Genomic DNA, 16,159 nt, shown 5'->3' with positions numbered 1-16,159 from the left:
ACAGTCGGATCGACAATCACTTTGGACCTAATAGCTCCAGCAAGCATTTTTTCGAAACAAATTTTGCAACTGGTGTTGATTGCAAAAAAATGCTAAAGAACATTAATATCTGAATAATTGTTTCAGATATTTCTCCGTTAAAAATGATTATCCCAGATCCTGAAAGCGACGCGATTTCATACCTAAACCAATTTCATGCATGATTATTCCAAGATTTTTCAAAGGCCCTTGCGAACCAAGTTAAACAGTAAAAATTCTTGTACCCATATTACAAAAAAAATCTTCAATAATTTTAAGGTTACTATTTGAACCTGTGCCTCATTCTCACCCGTTTAGACACCACTGCTCTTAAAAATTCTCAATACTTTCACTATACAGTTGACGTTCGTTATAACGATATCCATCTGTTTATGGAAAATGGACGTTATATTGGGAGGTGTACCGAAAGTTTGAAAAAGAATTAAGAGAATTCATATTTGCACGGAATAAAAAAACTATATTATTCATTTTGTTAATAATGTGAGCAGTTGCAATGAAATTCATCAGGTTAGTAAATAGGAATAAAATAATGTGTTTGCATACACTTATGCAAGAATTTCTTCATTATCAAAGGTCAAGGTCAAACACTATTTTGACAAAAAAAACCAGGATTTATGTAGTTCATTTCTTTGCAAAAAAAAAAAATAGTTGGGGGCAGAAGCGAATTCTCTCTCTCGTTCTTAATCTTTGATTGAACGGCTTTTGTGGGTCGTCATATTGGATGAAAAGTAATGAAAAGGAATTTATTTGGGACTTATCATACCGGTCGTTATAATAGGACGGTCGCATTAATTAACGGATTTTTGTTATAACGAGCGTTGAGTGTAAAAGGTTTGAATTTCTCTATTTTTTTTTATTTTTTTTTTTGAGTAATTCTAAGCCATTATGAAAAGTTAGAAAAGATAAGAAAAATATATAAATAAAGATCAACATTCAGAATGTTTTAAAAAAAAATCTTTGCACTTCCACGTGTTCCCCTCTATGTAGCCTGGATGCTATCAGTTGGTAGTCAATTCAGCCATGTCTGTTGCAGCAATAGCATCTATTATTCTGACAATGAAGGTCTAACGTTCTATTATATACTTAGTCTTTATCCACAAAATGTAGCAATTTAATGCATAGGGTTACCTAGAAGGAAGTTGTGTCCCTTGAGGCCCAATATGGTTATATATGTCTTGTCTTTTGTATATGGGGTTTTATATTGGCTTTAAAGTGTATTTTGTATTTGTCTTCGCAAATTAAGAAAAAGTAGTTTCCTGAAGAAGAAATCTCTAGTGGAGACGAATCCGGAAGTTAAAAAAAATGATAAAAATAAAAGTAAATAAATAAAAGAGTCAATAACAACCCAATCATCTTAATCAGGGCGATTGGTCCAACTCTCATGTAAAGCCTTTCAAACGCCTTCCATGAGCTTGTCCAAAATTGTCCATTGACTCACTTCAGCTTTTTTAAACATTTACAGTTTCGAGAAAAAATTTAAGCAACTTCATGCTCGACACTCAACTTCAACCCGATGCTCTTAGCCCGTGGGTCTCTTTTGTAGACAGTTTAAAAATATCGCTTGCACTACCACAACTGATTTGTTTTTACCATAGTAGAAAACAATTTGCTTCTTCTCTATTTTGTGATTTTCTTTCTCTATCGAAATTTTTCCATTTGTCTGCCGGAAACAATGGTAGCAAGCGTAGTGACAGATTTTTTGCCAAACGTTCAGGACTGGGCGACAAAATTTTTTATCAAATTTTGATACAGCCAAGTATTGTCATACTATGTGAAATTAGTTATTTTTACCTGCTATTTGAAATTAAGGGTATTTGATCCGGCACACTATATTGCAATAATTTCAACGGTGATATGGATTTGATCGATCCATCGATCAAGATTACTATTGGGAAATATTTTCACTATTAATAATAACGTAAAAGTACTCGGGAAAATGGAATTCATTTCAAAACTTTTATAAGATAACAAAAGTGGACTTGAAAGAATTTTTTTTTCCGTGGCTGACAGCTCCGCAACACGATATGCTATGCTATCCATCCATATGGCAAGAGTGCATCACGTACGCACACACATTATATTAGAGACAAAAGAATGATGCACAGTATCTAGAGAATGAGGATAGAAAATATTCGGTGCATTGACTTCTTCGGTGATAACAATGCATTTATGTGGCATCAAGAATGTGTGGCATTATGTGTGTGCCAGTGGCTTTTAGAAAATGGACACTGCTGCGATTCGATAACCTCCAAGTATCCACGGCGAAATAAAATAAGTTATAATTCATATTTATTCATTTATAATTCATTACATATTCATTTAGTTTCTATAAGTGGAAGCTCTGCGAAGTTTACTTTCCTAATCAATTTTGTGAAAAAAATTTCATGTCGAACGTGTTTTATTTATTTTTATTCATTTATTTTCTGTGGTGATGTAATTATTTTATTTTATACTTCAACAGATTATGCCAAATTTTAAATAATTTTAAACAATCTCAATTCCGAATTTTGATTATGGGAGAGCTGATCTTTTAATAAAGTGTATTTTTAGTGAGATAAGAAGTTAATAAATAATACACCTTCCCATTCCAATCTTTTTTCTGTAATCAAAGTTTCAAAAATGTATTCCCACATTTATTGGCTTAACTTTGTGCGTATTGCCACCAAGACATTGTATATTTGTTATTTTCTTTGAAAATGCATAACAGTTTGAGAGCTACGGCCTAATAAATCATTATTATCAGTAATCACAGTTGGTCCAGATGTTTATTTTAGCGAATCAATGATGTTATCTTACATAAATGCAAAGCAATACAATACTGTTGATTATTTTTCTTTATTTTTCTCTACGCTTTCCCAAGTTTTTTTTTTATTTTTTCGTCGGCAACGTAAAATTCAAACATTTCGAACAGTTTCTTAAAAGTTATTTACCACAATAAAACACACTTATGACATATTTACAGCAAAACTTTTGGCTCTCTTTATACATCCGCTGCTAGCATATTAATAAATTTGAATAACGAATTCAAAATTAACAAGGCATTTTAAAAACAAAACAGATTGATATAATGGTGAGTATCAATACCGACATTACTTTTTTCCATTTGGAATTGTGAGAATTAAGAATATACTGTATAAGAACAATCAATGATTGTTACTTGCTTTGGAGAAATTCCTACATTAATTTTTTTTCGTCTTTCAGGACATTTATCACTATACCGTCAAAATCAGTTATAACGACATTCAAATCACAACGAGGAGTTGTAGCTTTATAATCGACGTGACAATTACTGTATATAAGTACTCGAGATTTTGAAGTTACTGTCATAAATGCAAAATCAGATGCTACCGCGATGTTGTTATTTCGGTATTGTGAATTATGTAGAAATTCAAAAAGAATGACTCCTCCCCCCCCCCCCCCCCCAAGTGAAGTTTGTGTTACAACAGTGTGAATAACCATAATAATGTTAAAGCTAAAGTGTGGCGGTAACTGAGTTCGACTGCAACAAAGACTAAACATAAGGCAGAATTGAATTCCCGAAAAACCTAAAATAATTTTGTATACTAACTCAGGCCCAAATGGTAAAAGTGCTAGACGAAACTATTCAGTTTAATGATTTCAAGCATCGTAAAAGTGAAGGCCAATTAAAGAATATGAATGCACGCAATGTCAAGAATATCGAGGGAATAGAATTCCGTACGAAAAAAAAATTGAAAGTTAATATCTCTCGCTCTCATTTTCGGTTTTCGCATCGCAATAATATCATGATACGTAATAACTATTATGTCACAAGAGAGAGAGAGAGAGCTAAAAAGCACAAACGATCACACAACACGTGCATAATAAAAGTGGAACTTGAGTTATCAAGGGCAAAGTGAATGAAGTGGAGTCTTTGAGAGAGATGTAAGAAGTGGCGTACCCAACGCTAATGATCCAAAGATTCATTATCAAACCGCGAATAAATAACTTCTTTGTCGGACACAAATAATTAAGTTTTCGTCTGAACCACTTAATAGTTTTTTTATAAAATGTCAATTGTACTGAGATGAGAATATTGTGTTTAATCACATACCTTCAAATAATTTCCGATATGAGAATTTTTCTAATTACAAAAACAATATATCCATTTTTATGGATTGTTATGTTTTCTTGCAATGTATAAATAATGTTTAAAAACCGCACGTTGTTATAAAAAATAATTTGTTTGCAAATTTCGTTCATCATTGTAGTTACACTGATTCATTGTAGTTACACATTGACAATAATTCATTATATGATTAACTAACAGTTAATTAAAATTTATAATTTGATTATCGTTATTTCAGATGTCAATAAACTCTAAAATAAAACGAAATGGTACAAAAAGATACCATTTTAAAAAGTGAAGGGCACTCAAGAGAGACATGAATGTATTTCATTACACCATTCGGCATTCCTTTCTCTTAAAGCCGATTAGACTGGGGCATACTAATTTTTTGCATATACTCAATGAAATTATTCGTAATAATTAATACAAGCATACCAGGGCTGTAACTACGCAGGTGCAACAGGAGCACCGCATAAGGCCCACTTGGAGGGGGGGGGGGCAGAATGGGCCTAAATGGCCCACAAATGCTGCATGCATGTATATCATCAGTATCGCATGACAACAAATTTTATCTCCGAGGGAGTAACATAAAAATATCTGCTGGAGGGAATCATGACTGTTTTGCGTGTCTTATAATTAATCATTAATTATCAAGTTTCATAATCGTGAAGACTTAGTAGAGGCTGAAATACACAGTAGTTCGAAATGATATATTATTCTTTATCTCAGTTTGATGTAGTAAAACTTTTCCTTTCACTATTTCGAAGCATTATATTATCACTCATGAAAAAATGTTTACATCCGTAGATACAGATAACAATACGTCGATAACATGAGAGAGACATAATAAAAAACCACATTTTTTTATATCCTTGATTAATGAGAAATCATGAATAATGAATGACCTGTGAAGTATAAAGATATTTATTTATTTATTTTTTAGAAAATATTTTCATTAACATTACAAAAATTCTTTGTAAAATACAATAGGCTAAACATATTCATTGTCTTAATTTTACGAGAGAAAAATATATCACAAATACTGCTTATTAATAAACATTGACGTTTGCATTTTTTGGTTTAAAAAATGATGAAATCTAAATATAATCCGAAAGCAAATTGGTGGATATTTGCATGGATTGATGCTATACAGTAGCACTTTCTATTTATACTGAAATCCGAATAAATTTTTTTTTCAGGGATTCATTCATTCAAAAATAGATAATTCAGAAATGATAATAAACAATTTGAATTCATTCATAGAAGATTGCATATTATCAGATACACCACCATTCATATATGGGAAGAGAAACTATAAATATTACTAACATTTTGCGTTCATAAGAACATTAATTTAATTCTCAATTACATAAAATTCATGCGCTAATTCATAGCACCAAAGAAGTAATTATTTATGAGTATTAAAATTAAATCAAACTATAAATATCGTTCAGTATTAGGCCTATAGTCATATTCTTTGTGCTCAGCATTGAAATTGTTTATTTTTATGATTTTTATTTTAAATTTCATAAGTAATTGGAGTAGTTTTAAATTCGATATTAATTATCATATTTCTATATCACTTCAATATCATTTACAATAATACAAATTTGCACTCATTTGAAAAACTCAATTATTTTTACTCATTAAGCCCGGATTTAGTATTTTTATTAAATTATATTCTGTTTTGTGGGGAGTATATAAATTGCATGACTTCAAGTGTATTACATTTGGGGACAAAAAAAAAACACGATAATTATATAAAATTTCCTTTACATATAGTAGATGATATAAGAATTTATAATTTAATTAATGATTCTAATCGGTATCAGGCAGCTTTTTTCGGAAGCGTATAAAATTTATTTCACCTATCTTACTATTCATGTTATTTAAGCAATAATTCTCATTACGCACAAGAGAGTGAATGTACGTTCATCAAAAGCAATTATATTTAATAATCATCAATCAAATTCATTCTAACGAATCAGAAAATGACTAATAATTTTCTTTTTGTATTTTACAATAACAAAAATATTGTTAGGCTAAACTTATAATTCATAAAGTAATAAATATAACTCTTGTCTAATGTTTTAATATTGAAATTGAATTTCTAATGTCTTTTTTATACATTGTCGGTATATTATTATATGAGACTGACGGAAAAATAAAATAAATGTCATGGCATTTAGTTATACTCATGTGGAATCAAAATAAAAATTATCAGACTACGACGCAATATGATGTCTATTATTCTTTTAATTTTGAAGGATACGTCAAACAAAATACACGATATAACTTCAGATTTAGACCTTTATATATTGTATATTTCGTTTACCAAAGTTATCAATTCGCTACCGAAGTAACGTCCATTGAAAATCTTACCAAATGTTCAAAAATCTTATTATTGATGTTATCGGAATATTTATCATCATACAGAAGAAAATGTAAATGCTTTAAAAATAATGATAATAATCGATTAAATTCATTCTAATAAATCGGAAAATAAATTACCACAATTTCTTCTCGTATTTCACAATAACAAAAGAAACCGTTATGCCAAACTGTGGCTAAAAAAATTTATAATTCATAAATTAATAAAAATATCTCTTGTCCAATGTTTTAATAGTGAAATTGAATTTCTAATGACTAACAAAAGTAATATACGAATTTTTTTTCCTACCTGACCAAGAAATCACAATTTTGTCTTCGTCGATTTGCATCAAGGAGTAAGTAGAACATGCATTCATTTAGTTTTGATTTGAAAGAAAAAAAAAAGACAATAATATATAATAATTATTGTTATTTTCGAATGGCTTGTTATTTTCTTCCCCCTTGTCTCTCTGTGGAAGTGTGTTTTAAAAGGCGCCCCCGTCGCATTCCTCCGGTTGCATCACAAACCTTCATTAACCTTTTGTATGGTGTGGGCCGACCCTTTAGCTCGACATGGCTCCGCCCACATCACAATTATTTAAAACTATCTCTCGTGGCTCGTGTGCGTGTGGGAGGATGATGTTCGGCAGAAATGCTCTCTTTTTTGCTCTTTTATTTTTATTCATTATTATTATATTTGGGAGTGAGAGAGAGAGAAAATGCATTAGAGCTTAGAGAACATCAGAGACGAAATTGGGCTCGGCTTCGACGCGAGCATGCGCATCAAATGCCAGTCTTTCATATACGACTACCATCTTACATAATCGACGTCATTCGAGGACGTTTGTGCTCAATGTTTGAGAAGCGGAAAAAAAGAATTGTAACAGAATGACGTTAAAAATAAAATAAATGTTATGGTATTTAGTTATACTCGCGTGGAATCAAAATAAAAATCACGAGACTGTGATGTATATATCATTCTTTTAATCTGAGGAATACACCAAAACGGAACACACAATACGACTTCAAATTCACATTTAATCGCATCTAATAGATTTAGGGCCGTATTCACCGACATGGTTTAAACCTGTAGTTACAATTTTTGGATAAGAGATGAACATAGATTGGTTGAAACACTGAATTTAACCAATCCGTGTCGATCTCTCATAAAAAAAATGTGACTATAGTTTAAACCATGTCGGTGAATACGGCCCTTAATCACTCAAGAAACGATTGCAACTGCCTAATCTGAATAAATATTTTTATTGAAAATGTGGGCTCAATGCCTTCAAAATCTTAGGGTTGAAACTTTCAACGTGTTCTCCCATCAGTTCGATTGCCCTCAGAATAAACAAAGGGTTTACTTGTAATTCTTAACCCTTTAATTGGCAAGCATTGAAATATTCATGAGAAAAAACTTTTAATGGGCTGTACCGAGTAAACGGTACTCTGAATGCTATCACATTATAAAAAATATATATATATTGCCAATATTTGAAAAAATACGGGTTGGGAACACCCGTTCACTTCAGGGAACACACTGTATTAAAATGATTTACATAGATTTGATTTGTTTAAAAATATCATTTATTGCTTGCCAACTCACTTTTTTCTATCATTGTTGAAGAAATGCACAGCAATATGTTTCCTCCGCACACTGCATTTCCCTCAGAAATGCAAGGATCAAAAATCATCCTTGGTTGGCTTGTCAAAAAGCTCACAAGTAAAAATCGAATGTTTAGGAGTTGCTTAGAATCATCAACGCCCAAACAATCTCAAAATATAAAATGTCATTACTTGAAAAATATAAGAAAACCATGTTATATACATGAAAGCCACACGGCCAAATAAAGGGTTAATCACATCTAACAAATTACTCAAGGAATTATTGCATCTGTCCCAATCTAAATAAAGCTTTTTCTTGGAAATACCTCGGAATCCGGGTGTACTCAAACTTGAAATGGGAAACTCACGTTGTTTTGCTCTAACAAAAAACTTTTTTTGTTAAAACTAACAAAAAACTACTTTCCCTACAGGTTCGTATCTACATAAGAACTACATACGTCCATTATTCCTTTCTACGAACATTATACTATGCATGGATTCAATCTTCACTACAATATGGAATAACAACTTGAGGATGCGCTTATAATACAAACATACTTCCTATCGTGACCGCTCAAAACAGATTTCTCAAACTTTTGGATCATTCAGTTTTGACTTGACCGTAAAAAAAGTCTTGACTTTACGACACTTGGTTGTCCATAAACTGATATTAGCCCTACATAAAACAGGAGGTGTGTAATGCTCTTCTAAAAAATCATTTCTTTGAGGAGAGCTGGGGAAATCTTTGAAATCCCTTCGCATAAAAAAGGGGAATATTTAAAATCCATTTTTTATATTTTTATCTCTCAAAAAAAAAAATTTGCAATGCCTTAATATTCCAATTAAGAAATATAGCTTCATATTTATAATTTAAAAAGGAATCATTTCATTACAATACAGTAATGAAATGATTCCTGAACGGCCTAATATCCTATGTTATAATAATTATTGATATTATGCATTTACAGGGTGTCCCACAATCGACTGTTGGTTTTCGCAATGGGATAGCAAGAAAACGGTAACAGACATTAAAATCATTCTTGCGGAATATAAATATGCGAAGTCAGTAATTTCAGCTACGTGATTCATGTTTCAAGGGGTTGTATAGTTTATGTATTAAAATAATAACAAAAAAAAACTTTTTACATGCACGCTCTGTGCCTAAAGACCGAATTAGAAAAAATTAATTAATTTTTTTTCAAAATTATTGGTTTTTTATTGCTTTTATTGGGTTGCTGTATTTTTTATATAGTTTAGATTATATATTCGAGATATTTTTATGTACATCTTTTTTCATGTACCTCGTTGGGCATTTTGTTTGTTGTAGACTTTGTATTTGTATTTCCATTTGGAAATTTTTGCCATTTATGAGATATTTGAAATCAAAAATCGGAGGAAAGAACAACAAAATCTAACGGACAACGCTTTTTTTCCCAACTTTTCTGCGATTTTTGAATTCAAATGTCTTTGTGAATATTATACTTAGAAATGTGGACATTTTTGTTGGCATCAGGAGAGACATTTGATCTGTTTTCGGACAAGGATAAACCAGGTATTGAACTCGCGATACCTCTAAACATCCTTTGGTACTTTAGGCGAGTATCTTATCGTCATGGGCTACCGCGCTCATCAGGAGAGACAGGGCAACCACATTCTAATTGGGTTTTTGGTCTCATGGTATCTATATAAAAAGTTAATTTTTTTTTTATTTTAATAACTGTGCAACCCCTTGCAACATGAACGACCTAGCTGAAACTCCTGTCTTCGAACATTTATACGTATTCCGCAAGAATGGTTTTAAATACCTGTCACACACTGTTTTCTTGCTATCCCATTTTGACAACCGTCAGTCGATTGTGGGACACTATGTATACGATTATAGCAATTTTTTTTAAGTATGACTGTAAATTTCATTGATTGCTTGCCAGTAGCCTATGGGTAAATTACCCTTTGACAACTCATTATATTCATAATTTTTTTTTCCTCTATCCATTCCATTTTGTTTTCCGAACTTAAACTAAAGTTTGTGTATTAATGTGAAAAATATTTGCCCTGAAATTTTTAATGGCTAATGAATTGTAAAAAAAAAAAAAAATTCGAGACTCTTAGTTACCAAAGTATTGTCCGTTGATCACATAGGATCCACAATAATCCATGAGGTTTTAATGCTGACGAACTATGTATGTCATGAGTGTTATGGCAGTCTTTTTCTGTAAGTTTTCGAGAGGAATTTTTTTTCAAAGACAGCGTATAGTAAATAGGAAATCAGTGCATTTGGCAATTTTTATGTTGCACTGAATGATCTTGTAGTGAATTTCTTTCCATCTAATAATAACACAAAGTAGCTTTACTATAATTCATACTTTTTATATATTCCCATTAACATAAATGTAATCTTCATCTAAACTCACGCAACTTCTAATTCCTAACTACATCGTTTCTTAATTGTTCTGATTATTTATGTTTCTTTTAAATTGAAGTTCATATTCTTAATCGTATTATCAATCCAAGATCAGTATAAAAAGAATCAATTTAAGCTTTTTCCTGGTTTATTTTTTGAACTTCTGAGAATTAAAATTGTTACACTACCGTACCCGTTCTTTCTTGTTCTGAAACACATTCTGCGTACTGCTTAGTAAGCTCTTGGAGAAACACATTGACAACTTTTTGGAGCCACTGGATTAGACGATGCATAAAAATGAAGGTTACTATATTCTTCTACTAATATCACAATTTTCGTTCCACTAGTGAAACAGATTCCTGCAAAATCAACAAAGTATTTATTAGTGAAGAAATAGCGTTAAAAACGGTTCTGCTGAAGGTTTTCAGGCACCGTGGCACGAAGCGTAAGCAGATGTGTCACATGAGTGCGAAAATCAGCATACGCGCTGCCATTTGAATTTTGAAGTGTCCTCTAATAGTAAACGTCTCAGAGAATTCTCTCTAATCTCTCTTTTCCACATCTTATCATTAAGAGGTTCCTAAAAAGTTTCGTGTTTTTCTGATGTATAGTCACGGCTGTAGACAGCCCAGAACAGAAAAGCTTTAATTACAGACACTATATTTCAAGAAAATATATATAGTATATTTTAAGAAGAAAAAATATCTTATAAGTATGTGTGTCTGTATATCTGTTCTTTATACCGATCGTCGTCAAATTTGTCATATATACCAAACATGGCCCGGATTGAAACGTAGGCTACTTTAAAAGTTCGTCAGAGCAGTGCAAGTGTCCCAAATGGGCAAAAAACTATCGGCAACAATGGTTTCTGGGCCTCAACAATCCCTTTCGGAATGTTTACTTTGGTTACCGTTGTTCTCAACCAATATGTTCCAGACATGCATATGCCTTTACAATGGTTTGTCACATCTCTAATGCTGCCATTATAACAGTTCATTCCTTTATAATGGTTTGCCATTTTTTCAATCCTCCCAGCAAGAAAACCCGGGAAGCGCCGGGTATTATGTGGTTAGTGCTTTTATAAAATTCATAATGGAGTATTTCGTAGAAATATCAAAAATTGAATTTTTTTTATTTTCGGCACTTTTTACAAAATATTTCTGTATTCATTATCAGACTTGGCACGTAAAAATGGGTGAAAATCAAGAATTTAAATCCATCTATATATTTAGATGAATTTTCATTCCATCCAATCTTTCCGGAAATTTTCTGCCGGTATATAGGAGAGAAAATTTTATAAACTGATATTTTTGATTGAGACCACTAAAATTTTCACATTTCCTTTAATCATTTCTGTACTATAATGTGCCACTATTAAAACTCATTTTCAATTTTTTTTTTTTTTTTTTTTTTTTTTTTTTTTTTTTTTTACATTTTAATATAATTTTGTTATCAACCATATAGGATTTTATTTTTTTCCCAACCTCTTCGAGAAACACTCCCAATCTAATGAATAACAAATTATTAGAACAATAATTTGAAAATTTTACTAGATCTTCAAGCAAACTCACTGAGATTCATTTCAGATTGCACGTATACATTTTTATGTAATTTTCAATTTTATAAAACAAGAAAAAAGTAAACCGTACACATTTGGTACACTTGATTGATGTCATTCACTGAAATGAAACATCACATCATAACCTTTATCAGGACAGAAATAGTGAAATCCCAAGATTCCCCCATTCACTCATAGACTCATACATACATACAAAACCCAGGGATAAAAGCATCCCCCAGAACCGACGTAACACTCATTTTCACCAGCAAAGAGAGAGAGATCCGAGTCGAAACTACATACCATACAGTACAGTAATGAATGTAAGGAACTCGAGGGGTGAGGAGGATAGAGATGCCCTTCTTCCGATAAATCGAGCAAGATATACGCGTCTATCGTAAAATCGTATACTCGGTTAAAGGAGAGAGGAAAATATGGGTAAAATGGAGGGATGGATGTTGGAAGGATATGGCCTATCTGCAAACGCCTTTCATATTCCTCATCTAGGGCCGGAAGTCTGTCCGGATGGTGGCATCGAGGAATGGAGAGCATGTACTGTATGTACAGTATATGTATCGGGGAGGGGCAACGTGGCCCAAGTTTTCACAGGAGGAGAGCGAGAGGAATTCAGAGCTTTGAAGTGTACAAAGCGGAGAGAGCAGCCAACAGAAATTGAAAGGGGGCGAATGAAACGTTAAGAGAGAGAGAGAGAGAGACGCCTGTCTAAAAGAGATAAGGTATCCGATCTCTGTATAAACGCTTGAGGGTTACCAGATTATCTAAAATCATAGATAGTATCCCATGATTTGGCGGAATATCGACTCGAGTACCAAAGATAATCGACCACCTGAAGACAGTATAACATGCCGATCAAAGGTATCTCTCGGGTAAAACAAAAAGAAAACTAGAAACACTCCTCTTGCTGATTTTGTTTTCAGATTTTTTTGAGTATGAAATTGAAGAAAAAGATTGATGGGTTACGATAGAGAGAGAGAATTATGTTTGACGTGACACTCGTATTGAATTCACAGTTTCTCATGAGGTTTCCAAAGGAATCTTCAGAAATATTAATTAGTGAAAACATGGATAATAATGTATCTTGTCTTGAATCTATCAAAATACAGATACGGTAATCTTAAGTTATAAGATTGGAGATAGTAGAGATGACAATCTCGAGTTAGCTCGCATCTTAAAATAGAGATAATGATTTTTTTTGTTTGGCATGAAGTGAATTGAAATTTCAGTTGAAAAATTTTACTGTGTGAGTAACACTAAAACATTATTACCGTAATTATTATAATGGGTGCGGCCTTTTCGATAATATTTTTTTTCCTGACCTTCTGACTTTAATTCTGAAAAATCAATTAAAATCAAATCAAAAATTTGATCAACATGAAATCCGGTTAATGAAATGAAAAATGAAATCCAATTCATTCAATTTAAAATTCACTGAGTAATTAAAACAATGAAATTCAGTCAATCCAGTTGAAAAATTCAATTCAATTGATCCAGTTAAAAACTAAAATCGGTTTGTTGTACAAAAATGAAACTAGGTCGATCCAACTGGAAAATGAAATTCAGTTTTTTTCCAGCTAAAAAATTAAACCCGAAACACACCCAGCTTAAACAGTAAAATTTTCACTCAAGGAAAATGATGTCTAATGTCGCATAATATTATAAAATTAATCAAAAGAAAAATCCTCGAGTGGCACGTTTTAAATTTATTGAACATTATTTTATTTATTTCGATGTTAATGTTTTATTATATTACTTTTTCTGTGAAGTTGCTTGAAAATTACATACGGCTTATACGGGTATTACGGTAGGCTACTTGTGAAACAATGTTTTCCCTGTAATCGGAATTAACGTGAAGAGACCATTGCAATTTAAGTCTACAGTTCCGTCTAGGATAGGGGTTCTTAACCTTCTTTAACAGCGACCCAAAATCAACAAAACGCGCGTCTTCGCGATCCATCTCGGTCTATTTTTAATTTAAAAAATTCTTACTAAATAATCTCTGATTAATTAAATGAATAGATTTGGGAATTAGTAAAATCAAGCCATAATGTTTTGATAGATGAGTCTATACTTGGCCCAACCTATACCTGAGCACAAGGACTCGAATCAAGCGAAGCGTGGGGGGAAAAATTGTTGAAATCTTATGATAATTTTTAAAATTATTTCTTTCATACATTTTGAATTTTCATGAAATTCTTGAATGTTTCTTTCATTAATTTTCAATTATTTCTCTCATTAGTTTTCAATTATTTCTCTCATTAGTTTTCAATTATTTCTCTCATTAGTTTTCAATTATTTCTCTCATTAGTTTTCAATTATTTCTCTCATTAGTTTTCAATTATTTCTCTCATTAGTTTTCAATTATTTCTCTCATTAGTTTTCAATTATTTCTCTCATTAGTTTTCAATTATTTCTCTCATTAGTTTTCAATTGTTTCTCTCATTAGTTTTCAATTGTTTCTCTCATTAATTTTAGAATTATGTTTCATTTATTCTGAAGTTACATTGTCGTTTCATTAATTTCAGATCCTCAGCATGTCTAAATTTTCACTAATATTTGTTTACTGTGCCAGCAAAGGAAATCGAAATCGTTAAGACGCTCCTGAAGCTAGTGGTGCAAAAAATGAATTTATAACTGTATTGTATGTGTTTTTATACAACCCAGCTGAGAAGTCTCTTTGGGTCGCGACCCAGGTCAATATTCTTTGGTCTTGATCCAGATCATGAACGCTTCATCAATGCTTACGCTGGACGTGGTCCTCAAAGTTACCTGCTAGGGCGCGTGACCTCAAAAGCTTAATTTGATCATCAAGTGATAAAAATGTGAGTTTACTTCAAACCCCCCCCCCCCCGAAACAGTTATGAAAAGTTAACGGTCGCGTGTCGCAAACCAATTTTTGTGACTGATTAAACGGTGAGACATCCTGATCGGGACCTTTCATTGTAAATGTCAACTTGGCAAGGGTCATCATTGGTAAGAAATCGTATTCTGCGATAAATCAGGTCATGCTCGATCTATCTGTAGATGCTCCGGTGAATACCACATCAAATTCCATTGGAGATCGGTGACAGATAGTAGAATGGTGGAAAATCAAAAGAGTCCAACGGAAAATGATGATTCAGGTTTTTGATTTGGAATTTGAAATTTAAAAAAAAAATCTTGGGTGAACTTTTTCCCCCGTTAGAGCAAACTATTCTGGTGGCCCGTGACAGGTTAATAGATCATGTGAATTTTCCTCACTCTTTAAAAAACACAAATCTAGGTTTTGGAGCAAATATAATTTTTTTTTTTGGCGTGAATACGTCTTATAAATCATCTGACTATATTGGGAGCATTCCCAAAACGTGTGACGAAATTTTTCAAACTTTCATATCTCATTAAATACGCATCGCAAGTCAAAGCAGTGGCATCGTCAGATACACAACACGTTACAAAGACAATACCATCACTCCGATTTCAATATCTTTTACTGGGCGCCAGGCTCTCTGCCTTTCACCCGAGGGGTGTGGTGTTAAAATGCTCGTCTACCACCATGAAGGTTGCCTTAAAAATCCGAGGAAGAATATAGATATTTTTGTAAACGAGCTTGAGACGACTACCGATAGATGGCACCTTCATTTCCAACCCAACTCATTAACGGCAGTAAATTACAATATAGCGATGTGGCCAGAGTTGGTGCTTGGTGAAGTAGATTAGCTGCCTTGATTCGTAATCTGCAGTATGAGAAAACAAAAAAAATCCAAGAATTGTCCCGGGTCTCCAGGCTGAAGCCCTGCCAGCCCCACCCTTGTGGAAGGGGGCATGAAGTCAGTACCTACCATACGAGCTAGACAAAAACGTATTCACGTCAAATCTGGCGGCCATGTCTAGGACAGTCTACCACCACTTTTTTTTAAAATTTCAAATAAACAAAGTGGCTCCTATTCATGAATATACAGTGATTAAGCAGTGAGTAATTTTGATAAATTAAAGATAATTACTGATATTCTATAACGATTATGGTTCATTGAGTTTTTTTGACTGTCCGTGACTGTGAGTAAAAACAAAAAAATCAATGTCGTCGCATTAACCCTTTGCGGTC

General features: G+C 32.5%; 1 protein-coding gene across 1 annotated transcript in view; it reads right to left on the bottom strand.

Annotated features, from left to right (window-relative positions):
- The window catches only part of LOC149078933 (GATA-binding factor 2-like), a 277,805-nt gene extending 270,834 nt beyond the window's left edge, over positions 1–6,971 (bottom strand). The window contains exon 1 of the mRNA XM_089241157.1: positions 6,807–6,971. The gene's annotated coding sequence lies outside the window, so the exon portion shown is untranslated. The remainder of the gene's footprint in view (positions 1–6,806) is intronic.
- Positions 6,972–16,159: the final 9,188 nt, after the last annotated feature.

The sequence above is a fragment of the Pholcus phalangioides genome, unplaced genomic scaffold (assembly GCF_987345545.1).
Source record: "Pholcus phalangioides strain wild (caught in Gottingen) unplaced genomic scaffold, Ppha-v1.0 ptg000013l_1, whole genome shotgun sequence".
Classification (NCBI taxonomy): Eukaryota; Metazoa; Arthropoda; class Arachnida; order Araneae; family Pholcidae; genus Pholcus; species Pholcus phalangioides.
The sequence above is the reverse complement of the archived record's forward strand: the minus strand, read 5'-3'. Positions and strand labels throughout refer to the sequence as shown.